The sequence below is a fragment of the Falco punctatus genome (assembly GCF_963210335.1).
Source record: "Falco punctatus genome assembly, chromosome: 4".
Classification (NCBI taxonomy): Eukaryota; Metazoa; Chordata; class Aves; order Falconiformes; family Falconidae; genus Falco; species Falco punctatus.
The window spans coordinates 24,549,795-24,575,607 of NC_137583.1; the positions used below are offsets into that span (position 1 = coordinate 24,549,795).

The 25,813-nt window shown below is 44.4% G+C and overlaps 1 protein-coding gene across 8 annotated transcripts in view; it reads right to left on the reverse strand.

Moving 5' to 3' along the window:
* TMCC1 (transmembrane and coiled-coil domain family 1) overlaps positions 1-14,102 on the reverse strand; it is a 119,869-nt gene extending 105,767 nt beyond the window's left edge. For 2 of the 8 annotated variants that reach the window (XM_080387599.1, XM_080387606.1), the window contains exons 1-2: positions 13,805-14,100; positions 10,496-10,742 (exon numbers count right to left, since the gene is read on the reverse strand). The gene's annotated coding sequence lies outside the window, so the exon portion shown is untranslated. Of the gene's footprint in view, positions 1-10,495; positions 10,743-12,105; positions 13,452-13,804 lie in introns of those variants that run through there. The other 6 variants (XM_080387601.1, XM_080387602.1, XM_080387603.1 and 3 more) reach the window with 6 other exon arrangements.
* Positions 14,103-25,813: the final 11,711 nt, after the last annotated feature.

A 25,813-nucleotide genomic window follows, 5' to 3' on the forward strand; every position in this document is an offset into this window, starting at 1 on the left:
GCAGCAGAAGTACATTCCAGTTGCACCACAGCAGACACAAATGTTTCATTAACATGGTTAAGACCAGCTATGGAGGCATTTCCTTCACAGGCAGGAGCCTATACCAAGCCTGTTCAGAGCAACAATATGAGTCCACCTTACCTTCAAATACCAAAAGGGATTCTACACATGAAAAGGAGTAATCCAGTTTCTTTTAGCTTTCCCCTCTTGAAAGAAATCTTTCACTGGAACAGATTTAATTCTGCAAAGCATGTAAAATGTTTCTGTGATCAGTCGCGCTTCTACTATCCACTTTCCCTATCAACATTTGCATTATCTGCACCAGATTCTCCAGCCTCTGGAAAAATGCAACATTACTATGCCATGCCAAATGTTTTGGCAGGGCCTTTTCAGGAGGGGAAGAGGTGGAAGGAAGAGATCAAAGCTGCTTTTATTCTCACAGCCTGTCTGCCAGGAGATGCTGTCACTTTCAGTGTGTCAAAGCTGACTCAAATGTCAGGAACAAGCAAAACACAAAGTAGAAATACAGGTATTTTCATTCCACTTCCAAGGGAAGACAAAAGGGTACACTACGGCTATTTTAAGTATTACAGAGACACTTTTAAGCATGCTAATCATAAAAAAAGAAATGGCCTCTCATGTTAATTCCTAGCAGATTCATCTGCGACAATGCCAGCACAGAAGCTGGCAAGATTTAGTACCTCTAGTTCTAAAAGAAAGTTTTACTCCAGGCTTGGAGTTGCAAGAGGGTTAAAGCAAGTTAAATTAGCAGGCTGGTAAAGAAAGATACCATCTACCACCAACTCACACTACGTGCGATTTTAACATGTGCTTTTAGCCCTGAATTTTGGAAAGTATCATATTTACAATGACTTGTGGAAGAAAAAAGTAGAACTAACCTGGCACAGGGCGGTACAATACTCCCCCTGATGACTCAAACCGAGTATTAGTTCTCTGATCTTTCAGAAGCATTGACTCAACTTATTGAGACTAAAAGACAGATCAAAAGAAGTTTTCATTCGGCTCAGCAAAATCACAGTGCTTCTCCCACTGATTCAGATGCTCTTGGTGTTAGGTATATGAAAGCCTTCCACTGATATTTAGCATCAAATGAGTTACAAGTTTGACTTAAAACAGTTTACGAAGATTAACTCAAAACCTATTCAAGCTGCAAAATGGGGAAAAAGCCTACTCATCCAAAACACCGATAACTACCCCCATACTGCAACCCAGATCTTTAACACATCTGCTCTAAACAGCCCATCTTTACCACTCCCTGTAGATGTAAGACTTGGACTCAATAGAAGCAATACGCATCCCATATGACAGTTCCCTTCACATTGTTGAGGATACCTGAAAAGCTCTCCTCTCTGAAGATCACTGTCACTGGAAAAAACTGCTTGCAGGCTGCAAAACCTGACAGCTCATTGCATTAGTACTGTTTAAAACGTGACACAAAACAAGGTAAGACAGAGAAATTCTGATCAGAAGTTAACAGGACTCACTAACGCACTGATGGCTTACATTGCTTTACCACTTCCAAACCATCCTTCCTAGTCATGACAGGACAGTTTCATCCCTGCTCTTCAGAAGAAAATTGACCTTCCTCATCTTCCTTCAGCTGAGCTAGTCCAGGGAGCTTTTAATTAACAGCAACTCTCTAAAAAATGTGTCACAGTTAACAGCCCTAATCTGGGGCTGGCTTGTTTAAATGGCACTTTTTTTCCCTCATTAAGTAGGAGCAAGTCCCTCCCTGCAGTGCTACAAACAAGGTGTTCAGTTTGCCCATCAAACACTGCCCGGAATCCTTCATCCAACACTTGACAGAAGCCAGAAGGACCTAGCAGTAAAAGACTACCCTATCCACTGCTCCTCACCTACACTCACTTGCAAGAACCTGCTACCAGCTACCGACAGAAGCCGGATACCGGCATAATGCGGTTTTAGATTGACTCTCATTACAGCCACTTCTGTAAGTCTCAGGCAGCTCAAGCACAGCTTGAGACAAGGAACAATGTAACTGAGTACATTCATACCCTACCGGCTAGAAACAGTGTCAAACCGGCCCCTGTGCCTCCGGAACTCCGTCCGAGCCAAGTCACGACCCTTGCTCCATAGTACACAGCCATGCTGCCAGGCCGCTTCCCTAGTGCTGGGGAAGGAACCCAGCAGAGCCGCAACCCACCACAGCGCACCAGCACGCATTTGGGAACCGCGTCCATGCTAGCTGCAGACACCTGTTAGCGCACGGGAGTTGTAACTTCCCTGCTCTGTCCACTGAACATATGCATCCCAAGCACGCTGAGGTTTTTTCGCTTGTGCAATTTTATTGCTTGTACTACTATGGGACCTCTTTAGTGAGAGTTTTGCTATACTAGAAGTATGATGACTGTTCCACATTTACTTTTCATCACCTTTCTTGGCACGGACATAATGGATATTTTGCTGCAGGGTGAGATACACTCATCTTTAGCTGACTAGTCTTGAGAAGGCTTTTAAAAGGAATAAAGGCCTACACTTTTTGGACTCAAGCAATAAACACACTGATGCCCATCTATGGTCCTTTTCTTCTAATAGATCTAGTTATGCCTTTTTAGAGAGAACACACACAAATTGCACAGACACAGCACAGCTAAGCAGCCACGCACACTCTTTGATATCCACCCCCACAAAGACAGTAGTTAACTCAGTGATTTTGGTATAAAGAAATTGGGCTTGACGACTTTCTTGCCAATGGGAATCTAGTAGTCATACATTTAAAACCTCAGCCAAAATCAAAATGTTGCCTCCCACATTCATGGCAGAGTCCGCATGAAAAAAAAAATTCCACAAAATCTTTACCCTGAGCAGCACAAAAAGGGAGCAGATTTGTTTGAAATAAGGCTGAAGTTTACCTGTGACTGAGGAGATGCAGGCTTACAGCCAAAGCCAAAACCACAAGCCATGTTAACGGCTCCTTACAGAACTGTTGTTCAACTTGGGTATCCACCAGAACTCCCAGGCTGCTTTCTGCAGACCTGCCTTCCAGCCACCCAAGCCCCCAGTATGCGTACAGGTATACGGGGTGGCCACGCAGGGTATGCCACCTGCTGCATGAGGAGGAACCACCCCCAGGAGCAGGACTTCACATCTCCCTTTGTTGAACTTCATGAGGTTCCCGCCTGTCTTATTTCTCAAGCCTATCCAGGTACCAGCACAAGCACCTGGTACATCAACTTCTCATCAATCAACACAAATGAGTAGCAAGCTCAAAGAACCTAAAGCTCCAGAGAAAAATTCTGCTCGACAGGCTCCAGTGAGGGGCAGAAATGTACTACAGGTGGTCTGGAGAGCCAGCGTCAATCACTGTCTCCAAGGAAGACTGAACCCATTTCCTCACCAAGAAAGCCAGCAGTTCTCTTGAACTGCACTATCTTGATGTCTTCCTACTTTTAGGAGTTATTAAAAGTATAGTTTTAGCAGCAACTTAAGGAGAAACAGTTATCTAAAAAAATCCATCAGTCATTTTCTTACAGAACAGGAATCCACATTTTCCAGTTAGAATAATTAAACCCTTACAAATCCTTATTAGTCTGACCATTTAGTCAAAAAATGCCTGAGGCTTACATAAATGAATGCTTACCAAGACTGAACTGGAGACATTTGAACATGAAGACAAAATAAGGCAATTTTTGGTTATGTAGTTGTGGTTCACTTTCAAAATTTCCCATTTATTTACATTTTAATGTAAATTAATACTTTCAATCATTTCCCAAGCCAAACTTTAATGACTTCCCCCTATAGTTCAGTTATCAATTAATCTCTTAGAACTCTCAGAATATTAATGTTTCCTACATTGTTTCAGCTTTAAATCTCAGGAAGCTTTCCTTCCATCACTTTTTCCAGATGGATTTTAATTAAACATTAACAGTCACAAATATTTGAACATCTTCACAGGTGAAGATCTCCCCGAATGATCAAAAAAGGTAAAACTGAAAAAAAGGGAAAAAATAAAGCAATGAAGATACAAGCAAATTAGCACACTCACACTGGGGCCAGAAAATTCCTAGGAGGAAGGAGCCAGCCTGCTCACCAGAGTCTCAATTTCTCTCCCAAGCCTGGGCAGTTGCAGATTTTGGAGCGTCAGCCTTCCTTTAGATGTTGTGGCTCAAAACATTTGCTTTCATTGCCACCTTTGCCTCCTCCAAGGTTTCTGGAGATGTTAGATGGAAGTTTTGCAGCTCAGCAATGTGATGTCAGGTTGGCTCTTCCTTAACAATTGACACTGTAAAGAGAGCCATACCTACACCAGAATTTTAAAGGTGCTGCACTGGTGGCAACCTATAAATGTTTCTGTAGTGAAGTCCCCCCAAGAAAAGAGGAAGAGCAAATATAATTTGAGCAGCGCAGATGCAGCTACATGATGAGTACTGAAAGGCCATGATAGCAGCTGTTTACAGGAATTCCAACAAACTTAAAATAAATTAAAAAAAATGTTAAAAAAAAAAATCAGTAACTGCAATTCCAAAATCCCAAGAAATGAACTTTCATCCATCAGGGTAAAAAATGCACCGTCTTTTTCACACCAATATCGCATCTGGTCACACAAAAAATTAGTAATATTCACCTCAAAACACAACAGGTTCCCTTCTCCAGCATTTCTGTTTTGGACTAACCCACTCAAGATCAAACTTATTCAGAAAGTCCCAGTTCCAGCAAATAGCATTTTCACACCAAATTGTCGGTAAATAGCTATAAATTACTCTCCTGTAATAGCTATCAATTACTGCCACCAAAGGCCATGGATAAGTTCAGCTGCAATTTATTAGCTTCTTGCTACAGAACTTTTTACAGATTTCTTTTGGAGTGTTATTTCAGGCATTAAAAATCAGCAGAACCTGATAGCACATCACAACATTAAGTGCCAAAGGCACAAAGCAGAGAACATAGATCCATGAGACGGCTGTATCAACTGCTATTTTAAAGCACAGCCTCAATGAACACCACAGGTATCTGCTCCTGAGATTATTCAGTCAGGCATAACAGGACCAGCAGCTACATTTGATCATAATTCTTATGCAAAGCCTGGAGACAAAATATCTCAGGCATTGAATCAACATGAATACATGAGGGGAAAAAAACACCTGGAATACAAGGATGCCTCCAAATCATGAGTTTTCTTATGCTATCACATCAGTAACACAGATCACTATCTGGGGAACTACTCTAAATAGAAAAACATCACTCCAATCAACCATTCCCTCTTATGCTTTCTAACAGGACAAAAATACACTTCTCAGGATCTAAGACAAGCCTGAGTCTCTGTAGTGGTCTTTGAAATCAAGTTGCTTTGTTTAGTACTGCTTAATGTATAGACCTGTGTGTTACCACTGCGCTATGAACTGCAGCGTTAGAGAACTATATAGACTAACTTAGGTATTGGAACAGCCCAATTACATACCCACCAACGACCAGACGAAATTCTTCTGCCAGCACAATGATGGTGCCATCCAAATAAAATCCTGGCTTTCATCACTATCTGCAGGAGCTAGTAAGAAGCTAAGACTGAACTAGAAGCAAATGATTGCTGGTTGTCTTCTCATGAGAGAGTGAGGCTACGGCTCCTACACCAACCACACACACCTGCTGGAATTAGTGCAGGGGCTCAGATGTCAGCATTGCACAGCTGTTCTCAATCTGAAAGCTGCCATCCTCAGAGCAATGGCTCTTTTCTTTTACAAACACATGCTTATCTTTTCCAAGTCTCATGTAACATGACCACCTGCCAAAACCCAATGCTATTCTAGCACTTCCTTAATAACCTTGCACAAAAAAAGGTGGGTCAGCAATAGTTCCAGATCCTGGAGTTTGCTAAAATGTAACTTTTTTTCCTTCTTTTTAAATGCTTAAGTGCCAATTTAAAAGGGTAAAGATCTTTAAGTTTCAGAACCATCAGTGCCTATAGCAATTCTCTGTGCAAATCTATTGTTTCATTCTGTGATTAGCAGAAACTGCCTCAGGAGACCAGGCCAAAATTCACTGCCAGTACAGCCTTGCACTCAACTCCAGGCAGCCTTCAGCTGATTTACTGTTATCTACACACACACACATTAATGAGAAATGGCTAAAGTTATTGTATCATAGGTTATGTGTCTCCCTTTGGGTGGAAGTTTGCAGTCTGACCTTTTATTTCAGCAAAACCATCTAAAAAAAGCTGAAGACAGATTTCCTGGATAAAAGGCGTACTTCATTAAAAGGTTACACTTCCACAAAATGAATGAAAATACTTCCTTTCTTACCTGAATATCCACAGTTTTGAGGTTTTATCACTAAACCATAAGGACAAGTATTAATTGCACCATCACAATTAAAGAAGCTTGGCCACTAATAACCTAGAAGTATTGTGTTACCTGGAGTTTCTTTTTAAACTATTTACAGATGAAGGGTGGCAGGGCATAGTCAGATGAGCTCAAACTGACAGCAGCCAACAAGCAAAAAAGGTTATTGCTCCCCCTCTGTCACCCTCCATTGAATGCTGCCATCCCTTCTGTTCCGCTAGCTGTCTGCTCAATTCCCTAACTCTACTCTTTGAGGTGATCTACATTTTAGAAAGAAATACTGGCTTAGGAAAAAAGTTAGAACAATTTCGTAACTCATTTTAGCAGCAACTAAAAACCACATCTGACTATTCTCTAAACAGGAATTTGTTGCATTTGCTGTTCATGTTAATATTTGAAGGCTTCCTTGGGCAAGCTTACAAGATAACACACACAGCACACCCAAAGAAAAGCAGAGGGAGACTGTCTTCAGCAGAGGAGGGCTGAAGTCAGTAGTTATTGGAATGCACCAGGAAAACAGATTTGTTTCCAGCAAGTGACAGACATCAAAACAAAAGAACCCTCAATGGACACGTTCTCTTAGGAAGCCAGAGGAGTTCAGGAAGCTAGAAGAGTTTAGTAGCTAGAACTGGCATCTTTTGGACACACAAGGTTTAAATCTCAGCTGATCCTAAAATACTGGATGTCTTCAAGTGATTCTGGGAGCATCATCTGTGGCACAGAAAAAAAAAAGTTGTTTTCTTAGACTGTCACTGCTAGAGCAGACTCTTTTTAGAGATGAAAACTTGAGACACTCATCAAGGAGTTAAACCAACACTAATTCAAAAACCACTCTGTTTTTTTTCCTTCTCCCACAAACTGGTATTGCACCTGAAGCATTTAAGAACTTTGGTAAACCAAACCCAAAACTTAGTCTTTCAGCACAACAAATCATCTGAAAACCAACATCCACCGCAAAAGCATGCCCAGCACAGAAACTGCTCTGCAGACAGACCAGCAAGCAGCAGCTGTTACAGCCTCCCCACCCCCACCACACATGACAAACCCTCACATCTCTACGCCAGGATGCTCTGCAGACCAAGCAGTCAAACTTCTCACAGGTATACAATGTGAACTAACCACACTCCTCCTGTTAAGAAACGGTTCACATATCCAATTCATGCTCTTCCTTAGCAAAAAAATTAATTAATGGGAACCAAGCCACACCAACCTGTGCTTTCCCCTAGCAATGACACAAGCATATCCCACTTTTGAGACCTACTTCTGGAGGAGTATGAGGAGACAAGACGTGCAGGGGTTTCACAGCAAGCTGCGGCTGACACACACCAGCACTGGCACAGGCGGGTTCAGCCAGGACCACGTCTCACTGCCATGGCTTTAAGGAGTCAAAACCAAACAGCAGTGCAACACAAACAGCAAGCACCCCAGCCCCAACAGGAGCACTGAAGACTGGAGCTACAGGTTATCCCAGCTGAAGGGTGACACAGTGAACAATCACAGCACCACACACCCTGAAGGGACTGTTCTACAACAACACTTTCACCTTGCCAGTCAGTCAACCATGACTGGCCTGAATCATATTAAGTTCAGTCATAACAGAACCCAATCAAAAGTCACTTTTCTTTCATTTCTCCAATTTTAACCATTATTCAGCCTCATACTTGTGGTAATGCACACTCACCACTCCTTACAGACAAGTGATATTACACCTTACTATGACAACCCACTAAAGCCTAAGATGCTTGTTCAACACTCTCCCACCAGCAGTGATTCACAAACACCAAGCCTCTACAGGTGCAATATCACTCCCAGAAAAGGCTACAGTCTTTTTCATTCAAACTAGTATACCTGGAGATCATGAAAAACACATTTATTTGCTAACAGGATAATCAACATGGAAACTAGCTTCCAGAAAAACAGCCAACAACTCACAAGGACAGGCCACTAAGGATTTTTTGTAAGGGATACCAACCATCTCAAACAAATCTGAGAAATACAGAAATTTGCCAATTTGTCTCTGAAGAGACAGAAGTATCTGTAAACTTCTCATCATAACCCATCACACAAGTTGCATCAACAGCATCCATCTCAACATCTCAGTGCCCTTTAATGTTCTTTGAAACTTTTTAGACAACTTGTAGGGCAGTTTTAGGGCAACATTCTCCAACGCACACAATTTCACCTTTCAGGTTACTTCTTCACATCAAAAGAAAACTTCATCTTACACTCAAATTCTTTGCATTCCACATACCAGCATTCACTTTTAGTCACACAAGTTTGAATAATGGAGCTGCAGTTACTGCAAACACCACTTAAATGATGCTTTTCATGAAATGGCATGTTTTACAAAGATAGAACAACCTTATCTTACAGAGAAGGAAATAACCTTGCTACGGATATACAGCCAGGGACACACAGAATCTATGTACTCTTACAGATTCTCAGAGCTACTGCAGGAATTGTCGCATCGTTCACAGAACAGCAGCTTTTTGGAAAATGAGCACCAATTTTAATTGATGGAATTATATAGACCATAACTTATTGGTATACAAGTAAAAAAAAAAACGCACCCATTTGGATCACAGACTCCCAAGTCCCTCGCACACTAAAACACACACCAAAATTGTAATGGTTCAGCAAACCATTTCACACCTGGAGCTCTGGTGTGTGCCTCCAGTTTTCATGAAAGCAGTTCAGAGGAAACAAAACTACTGTTGTGCCCAATGCTGTTTTTAGTATACTACCACAGCCATATAACAACATCCAGGTTAGACTGAGGAACACATATTTAAAGTCTGCTGCACTAAGTTTGCCCATCTGCAATTGAGAAATTTACCAAGCTATCCCCCTCCTGATCCTAGCTCTGCTTGTAGGGGAATGACAGGAGGAATAACCGCAGTATAGACAAAGACCCTCTTCTCAACCACAGCACTTCACTGCCAGTTACAGTTTAGTCTAGCATTGCAGACAGTCCATCTTGCTGTCCTGTTACAGGATCATCATCATCAGTCTATTAAGCCAGACAGGTAGGTAGTTTAGATCAGTGTCCCTCCAGTATCATCTCACCCTCAACCACTGGTGCTCATGAATAAAAAGCTCTTCAGAACAGTGTGTCTGCTAAATACATAATGTACAGCAGTGGAGTACCCTGAATGATTCAGTCAGGTATCTACTTTCAACATATTAGTTTTCCTTTTTAAAAAAAAAAGGAAATAACAAATAAACAGTCTTTTCCGGAAGACCGCGATGTGTTTGGCTACCTTTCGTTGTAATCCACAAATAATTGATACGACTGCCACTGCCCTGGAGCATTAGCATGAACACTCACATCACAGAAAAGATAACCATGTCCAAGTAGTTTACAAACGGAGGGTAACAGATATTATCAGTGCACACTGGCCTCTTCTAAGCCTATACAGAGGAAGTTACCCAACTTCCTCATTCCTGGTTTAGAATTCTATGTGAAAGTACAGCTAAAAGCCTTTAAGGTAAAATACAGTCATGAAGGCTGGTGAATTTCTGCGCTTCTTGAACAACTAAGGTTCCCCATCTTCTGTGACCCGGGTAGGACAAAGCTCCACAGTCACAAAGCAAAGCTCACCCAGCTCTGCTAGTCTTGCACAGCATAGGCAGATTGCCCTGTAAGACTGGCTGCTTTCTATGACCAACAAAGACCTGTGCATAGGAAGGCAAGCAAGACCTACTTATTTTCTAGCCTTCACTGAAGATACTTTCCAATTCAAGGCAGGTATCTCCTAACTTAATCTGAACAGTCCATCTAACCAAACAGAGAAACCACCACTGCCTTCCAGGTGCATTTCAATGACAACTTAATGTCTGTCAAATTCATGGAAGAAAATCTCTGTAGACCTTGGTGGCATTTAAGAACCAAATGGGTAAGCAGCGAAGACTCAGGTCACACAACACAAGCTCTCCTGAAAGGAATCTTTTGAATATTCCTACAGCAGGTTCGAACAAGTCACTCTCCGTATAATGCCAGCTGGATATTCTGGTGCTCCTACAGTCCCACTGTCCGTATGTATATTCCACTGCTAAAACCATGAATAACGGTGCAGATCAATCTGAATCTAGGCAAAGTAAGCCTAGAGTTCTCGTCGCCCTTTAATCAGATAGCCTTTTCTTCCCATTTGTTATGAAGTCATAGTAGGCATACATACCTCGAAATTGCTCAAGCTAGCTTGTCTCTTTGCATAGATATGATCACAGTTGTAATCCGAATGTCTTCAACAGAGGTCTAATTTTTAAAATACTCAGAAGTATAAATTCCACAGGAAACAGGACAGTCACGGGAGGGAAGAAGATACGATTTATCAGCTTCTACATTTGTAGATGTCTGCAGTCAGTAGTGTAGGTAATTTTCAGAGTAAATCTTGGCAATAAAGCTTCTTTGTAGAGGAGAAAGACCTGCCAAAATTAGCAAGCATAGTAAGAAACACCATTAACGTCTGATAAGGAACAAAACAGCCCCACAGATTCAGAGTCTCCTCTGAATTAACTCTTACTTGAAATACTGTGTTTCTGCTAGCTTTGACATATTTAAAATCAGAAGCAGCCTCAAGTTCTCATTCTCTGAGTACTTTAATACATTATCTCAAGGAGGAAAATGCTTTAAGCATTCAGATAATGTTTGATCACAACAGAGCATGCAACACAATGCCACACCACAAAGTGCCTTGTTTCACACAAAGCTTCCCAGCTCATTAAACGCCTTGATGTTCACTGCCCATTGTCACACAGGAATGCTTGTGTGACCAGTGCCTGACTAAAGAATTAAGCTGCTTTCCAAAATGAGGACCAACACAGAGAGCAATGGAAGAAGAACACAGCACAGGTATAAGGTACGTACTAGGGGAGTTCCTGCATGGCATAAGCATTTAGGAGTGTTGGTGTACTTCTGAGCTTACCTAATTAGGAATTTAGTTCATAAAATGGAAACACTTTGGGGCAGAGACCTTCTGCCTCTGTGTTGGCATTTCACATAGTATGGAAGATCTAGGTTCCAAATCAAAGCTGTCCAGTGTTACTGTGATACAAGTTTCTGTACTTTTGGTACAACAGCAGGATTCTTTACAAATAAAAAAGGTCAGCTAATTTTGCAATATCATAAAAAGCTTCTGAAAGTCTGAAGATATGTCATTTTGCAAGACATATGTTTAACTCCATACAAGTACTTGTTTCCTCCTTTTTTCTTTTTCCTTCCATGACCATTTGAACATGCTTGGTTGGAGGAGCAATTTTAAGAAGCTGGAGCTTATACTCAAGCTTAAAGAATCAGTTCACTGTGCCATGACAACATACAGTATCTCAACTGTTCAGGGGATTTATGAGGCAGACTACTCACTTTCTAGTAGTGCTGACAAATCACATCTAGCCTGCCACCTTCACATTGCATTTCACATATCTTCACTTTTTCCAAAGATGCCAGTTTATCCCATATTAAACACTGCTGAGTTCACAGAATGACAGCCCAGTTGAGGCTGGCAGGGACCTCAGGAGGTCACCTGGTCCAACCCCCTGCTCAGACAGGGCCACCCAGAGCTGGGTGCCCACAAACCACTTCAACAAGCCTCACTGTAGAAATGCTACCCGCTCTCCCTCACCCTGGAGAGTTAGCATGAGTGCCCTATTAGTTCTAAAGAGACTCACATCCTTATCATAAGCGTACATCTTCTCTGTAAGTATCGTTTAGTCAAACAACATTCAAGCGCACTGCAGCAATCACCTTTCACAATGCCTTAGAGGACAGAGGCAAAGGAGAACCACTAACCATATTAAAGGTGTGAGGAAACTTCAGGTCCATCAAGGGGAAGCTAGTCAGGCAGCTCACCTGAGCAACAGCTTAAACTCAGTGATTCCCAGCTACCAGTGATCCCAAAGCCCAGCTTTCACTAGAAGATGACAGCTGAAACTGGCTGAGAACAACACACCACACTGTGAAAACACACTGGAGAAGCAAGTGGAGAAAGATGACTCCTCCCCCAGACCTCTGAGCAAAAATTCCTAGAAACCCAGCCCAAGATATTATCATACCATTTTTTTCTGAACAGTTCAAAAACAAGGTTTGCCTAACTCCAGTGAAAGCCCCAGCAGCCTGCTCAATACAAATGCCACCAGCTTATAGACAAGCACCAAAGCATCCACCAGAACAGATGACTCGCTAGATATAACCCATTTCCTAAGGAAAGTACCTCTAAACACACAGAAAAAACCCTGTCGTCTTTTAATGATTTCTGGTTTGTATCTGAACTAGATGCTGGTTTTAATTATTGGATCTTTAGCTACAACAAGATGGTACAGACCTGCTTAAAAAAACAAAAGCCAGCAACTTCTATGTGGTACATGGGGGGATGGGACACCCCCACACTTTTTAGTGGCAAAAACCTGAAGCTATCCACAACATGCTGACCTTGCTTAAGACAGGACCACCAGTGAGTAGCAAGGACTGGGCCACTTGCTCTCCATAGTCAGGAGGACTGTCCTGCACTGGCTCTGGTGCGGGGCATTACCAGTAGCCCAGACAGGGGGTATTAACAGCTTCCACCTTGCAGCAGAACCTGATTGTAAGGTCTGTGGCCGACGGACACCGTTTCTGATGCAGTGGTAGTTATGTTTCTCCCGCTATACTTCCAATTGTACCTTTACCCCTGCAGCTCGCACCGTTACACCTTCTGCCCACCAAGAAGCCTCCTTAAGTTTCCTCACAGATCGAATCTTGTAGCGAAGGTGACACCTCGACCCCATGTATGTGCTTTGCTGGCCCCAGCGTCCGTTACCCGGTAGTTCTGGTGTCAGGGACAACAGCGGCTGTACACACAGGTTAAGCTGACAGTTTCAGTTCTAAGCCTCACGACGTTTGGTACCTGTAGAGCTCAGGAGGCACTGCTTTACATCTGCAGTGCTCTCCTATAACGGCCGGTCTCGGAACACCCGTTTTTACAACGGCAAAACGGGAGCTCCCTCAACATGCCAGCACAACGGGACAACGAGCCCCGCGGCGCTGCGGCGGGCAGCCACAGGCGAGGAACGCGCCCGGGCCTCAGCCCGCCCCGGGCCGCCGGCCAGGCCGGGCGCGCTCGCGTCCTCCGAAACAAAGGGCCCCGCCGCCCCGGGAGGGGCCGGGCGGCTGCGAGGGCCCCGGCGGCTGCGAGGGCCCCGCGCCCCCCGGGCAGGCAGCGCCTCGGCGCAGGCCTCGCTGCCGGCGCCCCCCCGCCTCGCGCCAGGCCTCGGCGCCTTCCCACGGGCTGCACCTGCGCCCCCCGCAACGCGCCCTCCCCCGCCGGTCTCGGCAACGGCGCCCGCCAGCCCCGCCTGGCCGGAGCGGGGTGAGGGGCCCCCCTCCAGGGGTGGGGGCAGCTCCGAGCCGGCCGCAGAGAAGCGGGGCGCAGGCGGGGCAGGCGGGGCTGGCTGGGCGGGCAGGCGCGGCCCAGCGACGGCCCCGGGAGCGGGCGCGGCCCGCGGGCACTCACCGGCCGAGCCCAGGCACCGCAAGCGCGTCGCCGCCGGCTGCTCCATCCCCGCGCGCCGCCACACCGCCGCCCCGCCGCGCGCGACGTCAGCGCGCAGCCTCGCGGAGCGGGGCGGGAGGCCGCGCCTACTCCCGGCACCCCCCGCGGCCCGGGCCTCGGCCCTGCCCCCGCGGCCGGGCCCGCAGCCGGGGCAACGCCACTTCCGCCGCGCCGTGCCCCCCAGCCGGGGCCGGCCCGGGGCTTGTGGCTCGATGCTGGCGGGCCGCAGGGCAGGGCCCCCGTCCTGCCTGGAGGAGCACCCGGGCGCGAAGGTACAGTTGTACCGCTCGCAGGCCCTAAGCGCCTTTCCAGCGGCCAGAACTGCCGACGGCAGGGCCGTGCCCCCCACCGGTCCTAGCGCCTTTTCGACGTGTTGGGGTTTTCTCCCTTCGAGGCAACCAGCCGCCGCCGCCGCCGCCGCACAAGGCCCCGCACTGAACAGTTCCATCATGCCTGAGCTCTGTTGGGCAGCTGCGGCCTTGGTGTCCCGGCACAGGTGTTGCTTTGCTCCCTCCGGCCCAACAACGGCCTGTGTGCAGCGGTCACTGAGGTCTCTGTGTAACACAGCCCACTCCAGGAAGGATCCTTAGATGAAACGGTGCACAACCCCCCATTTGCCACATGCAACAGTGCTTAGGGTTGCGATGATGGTACAGAAACTTCTAGAGTAGTCAGACTGTATCGTTCATCTTTCAGAAGGGCTCCTTGATCAGCTGCTTCTGGCTTCAGTTGACCCGACCATCTCTCTTCATCTGAACAGCAATGTTACCTAGGGTGACTGTGCTTGTATACTTTTAGTAGGCTGCACCCTTTCTGGAAGCTGATTCAATGAAAAATTCACCCTGATCTGTATTTGTCTCATGCAATTAATGCTTTTAGCTGCAAAAAAAGTTGGAATTTATACAACCCGACCTTTATTTCAAAGCGGTGCTTGTTACCTCTTGTATTTTTTCATGTAAAGCTCAAGAACACCAGCCAGTATCTTTCCCCCTCAAATCCCTTCCTCAGCACCCCCAGCTATCTTTTCTTCCCCCATCCTTCCCCCAGGTCACACTGTAGTGTGCCCCTGAAGCTAGAGCAGAGCCTGGCTATGACATGTTGGAGTGTACGGAGAAGGCATTAGCTGTATGCTGAATTCAAGCACTGCCACTTGAAGTTACAGTCACCAGGTGTGGCAGAGAGGACATGGATCCTGACATGCCAAGAAAACCTGAAGGCTAGGAATAAGAGATGGTGAATCTTTGCCTACTAAAGCCAATATGCACCACTGACATAGTCAAAACTCCACTGAGGAGCGAGGAGGGTAATGGATGTATCATCTGTCAAGGGCCTCTCCCTCCTTACCACCTTCCTTCATTGATGCTTCGGTAGTCAAATAATCCTCATGCCTTTCATAAACAACTGGTTATTCAAGGTCTAGCTGGGCATTGCGTGCTTTGCAGGATTTAGGAAATGAGGACTGTTTATTTAAAGCTGAGGGGAACTTTGCTCCTTCCCCTATCTCCTAAAAAAATAATAACTTAGCAGAACTAGTAAGAGATCTTTTAAAATTTCTCTTTAAACCACTTCTCACCTCTCCTCCTTTTTAAAGCTGAACAACCCAGTGCTGGGATCTTGTGTCAGCACATGAGAACAGACGGTGAGACTGACCAAAAGCAGCAAGTAAACCTGACCAGCTGAATTTCATTGGCTGACTTCAGGGTGTATACAATGTAAACAGCATATATGGTGACATTTATATTAAAAATATTAATTCATTTTTTCTTAGTTATATTAATAACAAATATTCAAGTAACAAACTGTTAGTGCTAGATCTCCAGTTGACATTGTGTTTGGCTTTAAACCCGTAAGTCTAATAACTACAACATGACCGAGACTATCTGATTCAAAAGTTCACAGGAAATCTGTGGTTTTAGACAACACACAGTAGTGATGAACCAGGTAGCCAAGGAATTAATTAAGAGTACAATTATCCCTCTCTGCAGGTACTGGGTATTGATGTTTTGGCTTATTAATTATACTCCTTCTTTCTAAAAGGACCTTCTGCAATATATTTCTACATACATGATCTTGTACTGTGTAATTAATTTCCAAAAAGCATTTTATATTCATAAAATCAAAGATGGGAACATTGCAAATCTACAAATAGATGTTCAAGAAATGACTTTGGTATCATAGCTTTGTAGCATCTTCTCTGTTTTTTCAGAACAGCTGAACCCAAGGGAGCCCAGTATCTTTGAAAGCCAGACAACACTATGTTTCTGTGCATGCACAATTCAGATTTGTAGACCTACACGGATCTAAGGACAGGAGCCAACAATTACTACAGAGACTTCTGTTTTGGACACTTATCTGAGCTATCACTGTTATAGAGCTCCAGAGTTTCAGGTGATCAATGTGCCAACTTAAAATCAGTTCACTCCTCACACTCTGGGCCTCGCTGGTCTCTGTCCAACACAGTGCCTTGTGCCAGTGCAGAGTGAATGCAAAACCAGCACAGCATTTACTTCTGAGCTGGTGGCATTCAGCACGGCTTTTAATGCTCATTTGCTCAGGAAAGTCCTGTGACAGACTGTGGGCCTAAATAGAATGTAGGAGGTTGCAAGCCAGGCTAAAACGCCAGAGCAAATAGCTTGCATGGGGCTGAAACTGGGGAGGGTCACTTTGTGCTTCTATTAGCTGCTTTTGGTTCCTGCAGGGGGCAGGGGCTGGGGGGTGGGGGCTGGGGAAACCAGCTCGTGGAGTGATTAGGTTTACTTTTCTATGCCTACCTCAAAACATTACTTATACTCCCCTGGTCAGTTCTTATGATGCCACCCGTGGTTTGTTAGCCAGGCTCCTCAGTAAGGTGAGAGTCACCAGCCTTGCAGATTTCAACCACTGTGCCTCCAGATGGTTTAGGGGTTTTTTTTGGTCCCACCCTTGTATAGTTTTTGCTCTTTCAATAGGGGGTTTCTGGGAAGAAACCAAGTAGCAGACTGAAGACGGACATGAAATAACCAGGTGAATTGAATATAACAGACTGATAAATCACATTCAGATTAAAGTTAAACTCTTTAATCTCCAGTCACTATAGAAACTAACCCCGCCCAGCTGCTGGGATACCATTTCAGAAGCACCAGCAGGCATCACCTATACTGCCAGAAATGGTGAATAAAGGACATGAGTTACCCTGGCAGATTTGTTACTGACAGAAACACAAGCTCAGGAGGGCAGTATTGCTTAGAATGGTGAAAAAGCTTTGCTCATCTGACCTGGAAAAAATGTACCTTCATTTCATCATCATCATCATCAAAATTCATTATCAGCTCTCAGGGAGGCCTTAAAGCAACAACCATGAGTTTGTCTTGTGACTGCTGCTCTCCTGAAATCTGATTCCCTTTACATTCACATGGCAATTTCATTCCTTCTTGCACAGTGTCAGAAGACATGGCTACATCACAGATGTCTCCCAATATCCGTGTTCAGTTTTGCAGTGCACTCACAATGAGAGAATTATTACTCTGAGATGTACCAACAGATGTCTGGGGATAGGGTTTGGCATGATACTAGGCAAAGAGAGGAGAAAAAAAGGTTTTACGGGTCACAAACAATTTCCAGTATTTTGCGAAGGGTTACTTGACAGGGTTTGCATGCCAGGCAGTTCAATGCAGGCTGAGCATGGGCCTCTTTGGCCACCACTTGCAGTGCACCTTCTGGCTGCAGTGTTAGACAACAAAGTTTTCAAGCTGTTCAACTCCCAGATTTGTAGAGTGACTGACCTCACCAAAGCTTAGAAGACCACATCCCCAGCAGTATGAGTGAGCTCAGCAGAGTATGCCCCATTTAGTCTGCTATCATCTGTCCTTGCAGCCTCAAGTGGCTTGCAGACAAGTTGGACCAGGGCCCAGAGACAACCCTGATGTCACACGCCCCATGGGTGATTGAGCTGCCCTTCAGATGCCTAAGTGAAGGTGTGTAGGTGTGCCCAAGCTCCCAGCATCTTGCTTCTGGCAGTGCATGCTCACTGGCCAGGTGCCAGAGCTTCTCTTTCTAATACAGTTCCTATAGTTACTAGTCAGTAGGACTACATGTAAATGTTAGCCACGCTTCCTCCTTGGTGCTACATGGTACAAAAGCTCATGTGCTTTAATCAGTCCACTGAAGGGCTACCCTGCTCACACAGAGATGAGTAATATGAAATTTTGTGTAGGGAAAACGCCATTTTTTTCTAGTAAGGGTAAAAAGACACTTCTTTATTACGAGCGTGGTGAGACACTGGAACAGGTTTCCAGAGAAGCTGTGGATGCCCCATCATTGGAAGTGTTCAAGGTCAGGCTGGATGGGGCTTTGAGCCACCTGATCCAGTGAACGATGTCCCTGCCCATGGCTTAGACTTAGATGATCTTTAAGGTCCCTTCCAGCTGAAACCATTCTATGATTCAATTAAATTTGATTGTTGAAACACAGAATATGCTGTAACCCTCTGTTGAAGCATGAACACGAGCACTTTGCCATCCTTGTGGGCTGAGATCTAAAGCTCTGGAAGATGTGCTCTCACTCTCATTTCATAGCCTACCATACAATAGTGCCACAGAAGAAATCTCCCTGTACACATTTTCTTCCTCAACTAGCTGATTTACGCACTAAAGCATGCAATTTCAATCACACACTGAAATACCGTCACAGACACTTACGTGAAGAGAAGGGCCTTGCCAAAAACACAGAGGGGGGAAAAATAAATAAACACAAGCACTGGCCAAAACTGTAATATCTGAACTGCACCGACAGCTGCAAATGGAAAGAGACATGAGAGGACAGGACTGTAAGTCTAGGCTGCTCTCTTGGTTAAGGTTCTCCAAGAAGAGCCTGAAGAAAAAGGTGCACTATCTGCTGGAGGATGATAAAAGAAACACTGCAACTGCTATGATGGCAGATGGGGCTGGGCTATGATGTTTCTTCTCACAGGGTTTGACCACACACTGCTCTTCTCTACCACTACCTCTCTGTTGCAGTAAGTAGTGCAATCATCCCAAAGTTTTTATTTGGCTGACACTAACATATCTGAGTTCCTCTTTCTCAGTCTCTTCTCCCTCATTCCCTTGTTCGGTAGCTGCCACTGAAAACCAATGGCAAAACACAGCTGAGACACAGGTAGGTATCTTGGGAAAATAAATGACCTCCTAATGACTTCAGTAGCTTCTCTTTCACAGTCAGACTGCTCTGGGCTGTGGTCTTGTCAGGCTTGCTAAGCTGACCAAGGAAAGCAGTGGCACTTGGACTGGAGATGTCTAGGAAAGCAGATGCTGAATGACTGAGTATCTGACACTTCCTTGTGAGTCAGGTTAGATACTGTGCCTTGCCCAAATGGCAGGAGGAAGCACTCATGGCTTGAATGTCTGTCTTTCCCATAAGAAAGAAAACCAAAGTCTCTGTTGCTTACAGGTAAGAAAGAGGCCCTGAAAATTGGCAAGTATGTTCTTTTTCTCTGACTTACCTGCTATAATTTACATTGGACCTTGCCTCCTGGATTCAGCAGTCTTACATTTTTCTTTTCTGCTATTAGACAGGTGACTGGTCACAGACCAGCGTCTATGTTCTAGGGCCTCATATGGTGATGGGTATGTACAGTTGCATGGGCACAAACCTCTTTTATGCATGTAGTGAATGTAGTTTCATGCATAATATTGCACGCATAAAAAAATAATTCAAGTGACTCATGTATGCAAGCACAAAATTACACATGTACATTTGAACTATGCAAAAAAGTAATGAATACTGAAAGACAAGCGAATAATTTTAAAGCTGTTCAGGTTAAAGAAGTTATTGCTCTCTTGACAAATTCTAGCCACACCAGCAGTTGGCCAGAAGCAGGAAGAAACTGCATCCGTTCTTTGAAAATAAGAAATAAAGCAGAACATTAAACCTTGCTTGCAAATACAATGGCAGCTGCTTTGGCCTATCTTTTAACCTTCACTGGCATGCTCTGACAAAAATCTCAGCAGTCATAACAACACTGCTTTTGCTAGCATGGCAGGAATAAAAAGTGCTGAGCCGCAAAGCTCACCATTAAAAAAAGGAGACCAGGAAAAGTGTGAGCCTGCAGGACTTAACCGAAAACAGGCCAACAACTTGGCAGCATAGAAAGCAGGGCAGGGGTCACGAGTTTGCTAAGAGCATTTTCACAAATACACGTGATGTCAGTGCTTTCATGGCAAAATGACACCTGTTAATCAGGTAGATCTGGAAAGACTGGATAATATAGAAGATAAAGTTCTCCAAGACTGTTCTACTGGAAGCTGTGGCACAGCAAGAGACAACTGCCAATTCAGATAAAGACTAAGTCATCTCAGATCAGGGTTTAGGGCAGTACCTAATCCTAGGAAAGAGTGCCAGGAGGTTAGGACTTCCAAGTCAGATGTGGACTTTGAACCTGCAGAATGAACCTGTGTAATGACGTGTCAGATACCAAATGCTATGGGCAAATCAGATTCAAACTGATTTGGTTTAATTTTTCAGCTAGTATATATATCTCTAATACATACCCATGCAACTCAAGTTTCAGGGAAGGGAGTTCTGTTTGCTTTCAAGCATGCAATGTCAGGTACACTGCAACAAGGATCCTGTTAGTCCACGTGCTTATCTGGGTTCTTTCTGGCTTATGATTTCAAATGCTTGCTATTGGGGATTCTGGATGGCTCTGTTTGGGGATTTGCAGTATAAAACAGACTTTAGGAACTTGATTTACAGAATTTTCTGACACAAAGGCTTGTTATGGCACCATGGGTTAAGTAACCAAAACTATTTACACATCACTTTGGATCTGCAGGACCAAATCAATAATGCCAATCAGTTTATGAGTGATGACTTCTCGAACACTATTGCGAGCAAGAGTGTCCACTGGCATAGTAGGTTTCAAAGCTAGCCAAAACCTCTGATGGGAACCAGAGGTGCAATGAAAACAGTGCAAGGGCAGAAGTATAGTGCGAGCACTGACTGTGTGATGTCATTGCTCTGGTATGAAGACTGTGTTTAATTAGTAGGTAGGGGAATCAAGGCCAAAGTAAGATAATTCTGTTCTAAAAGCACATAATGGAGGTTAAACATAACCAGCATGGATCATAGGGACAGAAGGAAGATGGGATGCAAGGCCACCTTCATCTAGGTAACTGTATCAATGATATCTTTCGAGGCCAAAATTACCTATGTAACAGTGTCAGAAACATCAAATTTGGGTACAGATGTAACAAAATCGGGACAAACAAGGAAAAACAATTAGATCTGAGTTGTTTATCTGTGAGGAGTTTGGGGAGACCCCGTGCTCTAGCATGTGATACAGTGTGTCCCCTGCCATGCAGCAGGCTGTGCTGCTGGGGAACAGACAGCATTAGTGAGGTGATGCTGGGGAACACCCCTGTGTTTGGGCCAGTTAGTATGTTGGAGGTGACACATTTTCCCCCACAGAGGTCCACTGGACCTCGACTGCCTTGCCCTCCCATGGAGGGCCTGCACTGAGAACTGGCACAGTAGTGATAACGTTGAAACGCTGCGGATGGGGGAAAGGCATGGAGAAGAAACACTCCTTGCTTCGACACTTCTTCTCAATGAAGCAGAAAACCCTGCAGAAAATAATGGCGCATAGATGGGCAACATCTTGTTTTTCACACTCCACACGCTGCAGGGCATGCTGCAAATGCTGTAAATGAAGCCTGATTTCCATGTGGCTTTGCATGTGTAGAAGACACTGGGGAGAGCAGAACAAAATGGCATCTCCCCTGAACTGGGTAGGACTTAGGTAACGTTTATAGTCTGTTAACACTCTGGCTCATAAATCCTGCTAGTGTGTGCTGTACACACACCCTATGGTGCATAATTATGGCTTCTTCATTACCTCTTTTATTTATTACCTGTAAATTACCAAGGCAGAGGATGGATTTCTGAAGCAAAGACTGCCTAATGGGAAGACCCTCCCTTGGAGAGGAAAAATTGAGGCTGGACAAGGAATAAGCATTTCTCCCAGGAGACAGAATGAAATGTGTGCTGCATCTTTCTGCAGACTCCCTTCACTATTCACCTTCATGAGCCAAAACCCAGCTGAACCCTTCACAGTTTACCCTGCCTTTGCAGCTTTTGGAGACACTTACACTGGCAAAGCATGAAACCTAAGTATTTTACAGATACCAATTGGGCACTTCACTCAGTACTTCAATAGAAGTAACTTGAGAGAGATGGAAAACTGTCTACTGATGGATGTAACTAAGAATTTGATCCACAAAATTCTAGGTCTCCCCGGAAAGTGATCTGTATCCTCCCTGCTCTGTTACACACTGAGTTGATGCAGAGGAGGTGGTTGCTATGATTGATTTTGCCTGGCTCAGTCTCTGCATGAGAAATCTGGTAACTCTTTCCATACTGGCTTGTAGTTTTGCTGAGACAGAAACCGCAACACTCAGACTGTTCACTTAGAAAGGGTTACAGAAGGCTGAAGAAGCTGAAGGCATCAAAAAAACCCCAGACTTCTTAAAAAGGCTGTGTATGTGTGGTAAAGTAATCAAAGATCCAACAGGTATCTCCACTGGAAAATACTAGTTTAAAAGATTTACATCATATTTCCTCTCTTGTGTTTAGCAATGGCTAACATCTAGGAGGCGTGTGACACCCACATGATAACCAAAGTCCCAGTTAGTGTCATTAAAAAAAGCCTGCAAGGCATCTGTTAAACCAAAGCCCAGTGAAATCATATTGCTTTACAACAGAAGGAAAGTCTGGTGAGCTGCAGCGTAACAGAGATGGAAATTAAACCAGAAAGTGCCCTAGTAAAACAATCACCACTGGAAGCAATTTAAGGGGGGTAAAATGTAGAGCTTGTTTTTCTCAAAAGCCAGTGGCTGGACTTAAAAAGAAATTTCCTTAATTATGCAGAACCACAGAACAGTTGGGGTTGGAAGGGACCTCTGGAGCTCATCTGGTCCAACTCCTTGCTCAAGCAGGATCAACTACGGCCAGCTCTTCAGGACCACGTCCAAATGACTTTTTTAGTACCTCCAAGGATGGAGATCATCCAGATCATTAGTGCAGATGTTATGTGGGACTGGACCCCTAGGGCACACTGCTAGTTACTGGCCTCCAACCAGACTTCATGATAGTGATCCCCCTGGGCCTGGCCATTCATTCAGTTTCGAATCCACATCACTGACTGCCTACCCAGCCCATAATCTACAGTGTGTTTATGAGGATCTTATGGGAGACAGTGTCAAAGGCCTTACTGAAGTCCAGCTAGACAATATCCACTGCTCTCCCCTTGTCTACCAGGCCAGTCATTTCATCATACAAGTTTATCAAGGCAGTCAAGCATGACTTCCCCTTGATGAAGCCATGCTGATTATGCCTGATGATTTTCTTGTCCTTACTGTGCCTGAAAATTAGCTGCTCCATCACATTGCCAGAGAACAAGGCGAGGCTGACCAGTGTGTAATTGCCTGGGCCCTCCTCCTTGCCCTTCTTGAAGACAGGAGTGACAATTGCTTTCTTCCAGCCTTCGGGCACTACTTTCAGTCACCATGATCAATCAAAGATTATTGAGAATGGCCTTGCAATGACATCTGCCAGCTCCCACAGCACTCCTGGGTGCATCCTATCAGGGTTCATGGACTTAGGGTCCAGTTTGCTGAAGTATTGCCTGACCTAATCTTCCACCAAGAGTACATTTTCCTTGTTCCAGCCTTTCCCCCTGGTCTTTGGGACCTGGGATTCCTGAAGGTCGGTCTTGCCAGTAAAGACTGAGGCAATCAGGCATTCAGTACTTGAGCCTTTTCCAGATCCTGTGTAACCAGGACCCTTGTCCCATTGAGCAATGTGCCCACATTTTCCCTAGCCTTCCTCTTGTCTCTTCTGTACTTACAGAAGTCCTTCTTGTTGTCTTTCATATCCCTGACCAGATTTAATTCCATCTGGGCTTTAGTCTTCCCAAGTTCGCCCCTGGATGCTCGGACAATGTTTCTGTATTCCTCCCAGGTTACCTGTCCTTGCTTCCAACCTCTCTGTATGCTTCCTTTTCATGTTTGAGTTTGGCTAGGAGCTCTTTGTTCATCCATACAAGCCTTCTTGCATTTTTGCTTGACTTCATATTCACTGGGATGGAACACTCTTGAGCCATGAGGAGGTGATCTTTGAATATTAACCAGCTTTCTTGGCCTCCCCTTCCCTCCAGGGCCAACACAATGGAGTCATTTTTATTCAAACTTCCAAATCACAAAAGGCTAGAATGACTTCAGGGCCAAGAATCAGCAGGAAGTGCTTTAATGGGAATCTTTTCAAGCTAATTCCCAGAAGTATAAGAATGGTTATAGTGCTTTGCTTTGAAATACTCCAAGAGTGGTTCCTGATCAGGGGCTCACTTAGTCCCAGGTACCTGTATGAACAACTTACAAAATCCTAGACTAGAAATTACTCTAATGCCGATATGCAAATAGAGCCATGCCATATTACTGTACCAGTGAGCCAGCTGCTTATGTTTCAGCAATGAGCTCAAACCAGGCTCCAGGTATCATAACATTTCTGCGTTTCTGACTGATCTGAGCATTGCATCCCACACCCATCAATGCACACAAGTCATTCACAGACCATAGTGAGAGTAAGATGTGCCCAGCTACAACACCAGCAAGAAAGCAAAGAGTGCAGCAAAATGTGAAAAGTTCACTGTAGAGTAACAAGATTCTTTCAGTGTGTTGTAAGCAAACAGACTTCCCATAAACTCTGCCAGCCAGTGGCTTGCTCCTATAGGTCCTGGAAGTCAGCAGCTGCTTTCAGTTATAGAAAACATTTTCTCTATGCACTTCTTCTCTTTTGTTCATCATGGCTCACCAAGTAGAGCACAGCCTCCTAAGGAGCAGGAAAAAACATACCTTTTACTGCTAAACAGACTCTTAGCTCTGACCTCTATGTCAAAGGAGCAGGAAAGGACACTGATGCCAAGGTTGGCTCTGAGTGGTTACTATGGCTTGAACTGTCCGTCAAAGGTACAATCTGTCCAGTTTTGGCATATCAGAAACACTTAATCCAACCTGGGGTATGTCAGAGCAATAGTATATCCCCAGTTGGATATTAAAGGGGTTGTAATTTGATTGTCTGGCTCCTGTGACTAAACTGCTGCAGCTTTGCTCTTGTGGTCCAGAAATCCTAGGGAGCTTTCCATGAAATTACAGCTTGTTACAACTTGAAGGATGTACTTTACTCTCTAGATAATGGTGTAATGCAATAGTATGATGACGAAAAATAATGTACCTTCATGTGCAAAGTGCCCTGTCTCTTCTAAGTGCTCTGATCCATCTGAGGAAGCTAATAAAAGAAAATAAATTAACGCAAATAGTAATAAAAAAGTAGCCTTTTCCACGTGGCACTTCCAAGCAAGTCAGCCTCATATCGTTGCTCTTGAGATAGATAAATGTGATCAACCCCCTCTGCAGATGAAGATGCTGTATTAAAACACATGACGTTGAGCTGAAGGGAAGTTTGAGCCTGTCACAAACACTTAAGAAAACTTGTGGCATTTTTCAAGAAAGATATTCTGTGTCTTTTCCACTAAAGGATGTCACCAGACCAATGAATTACTGGGCTGCTTTCTCTGCTGGTACGTTTCTCTGGCTTCAACAGAAATACAACAATAAACCAATGGACTATTAGGCTCAAATCACTAGTGGCCACACAGAATAAGGAGGACAGTTCATTTCTGCATTATCATATTCTTTTCCAGATCAGTAGGAATGAGGGAGGGGAGGAGAGAAAGGAATCTTTCTCTTAATGTATGCATGCTTAGCCTCTTTTCTTAACATTGGTGAAGTGCTGCTCAACTTTGTGAGACCAATAGCTTTACAAATAGTTTCCTGAATGACTCGCCTCATTCTCTAGATAATGGCGTAATGTAACAACGTGATGAAAACTAATACACTATGATTTTCACAGTGCTTTGCCTCCTGTGAGCGATCAGGACCT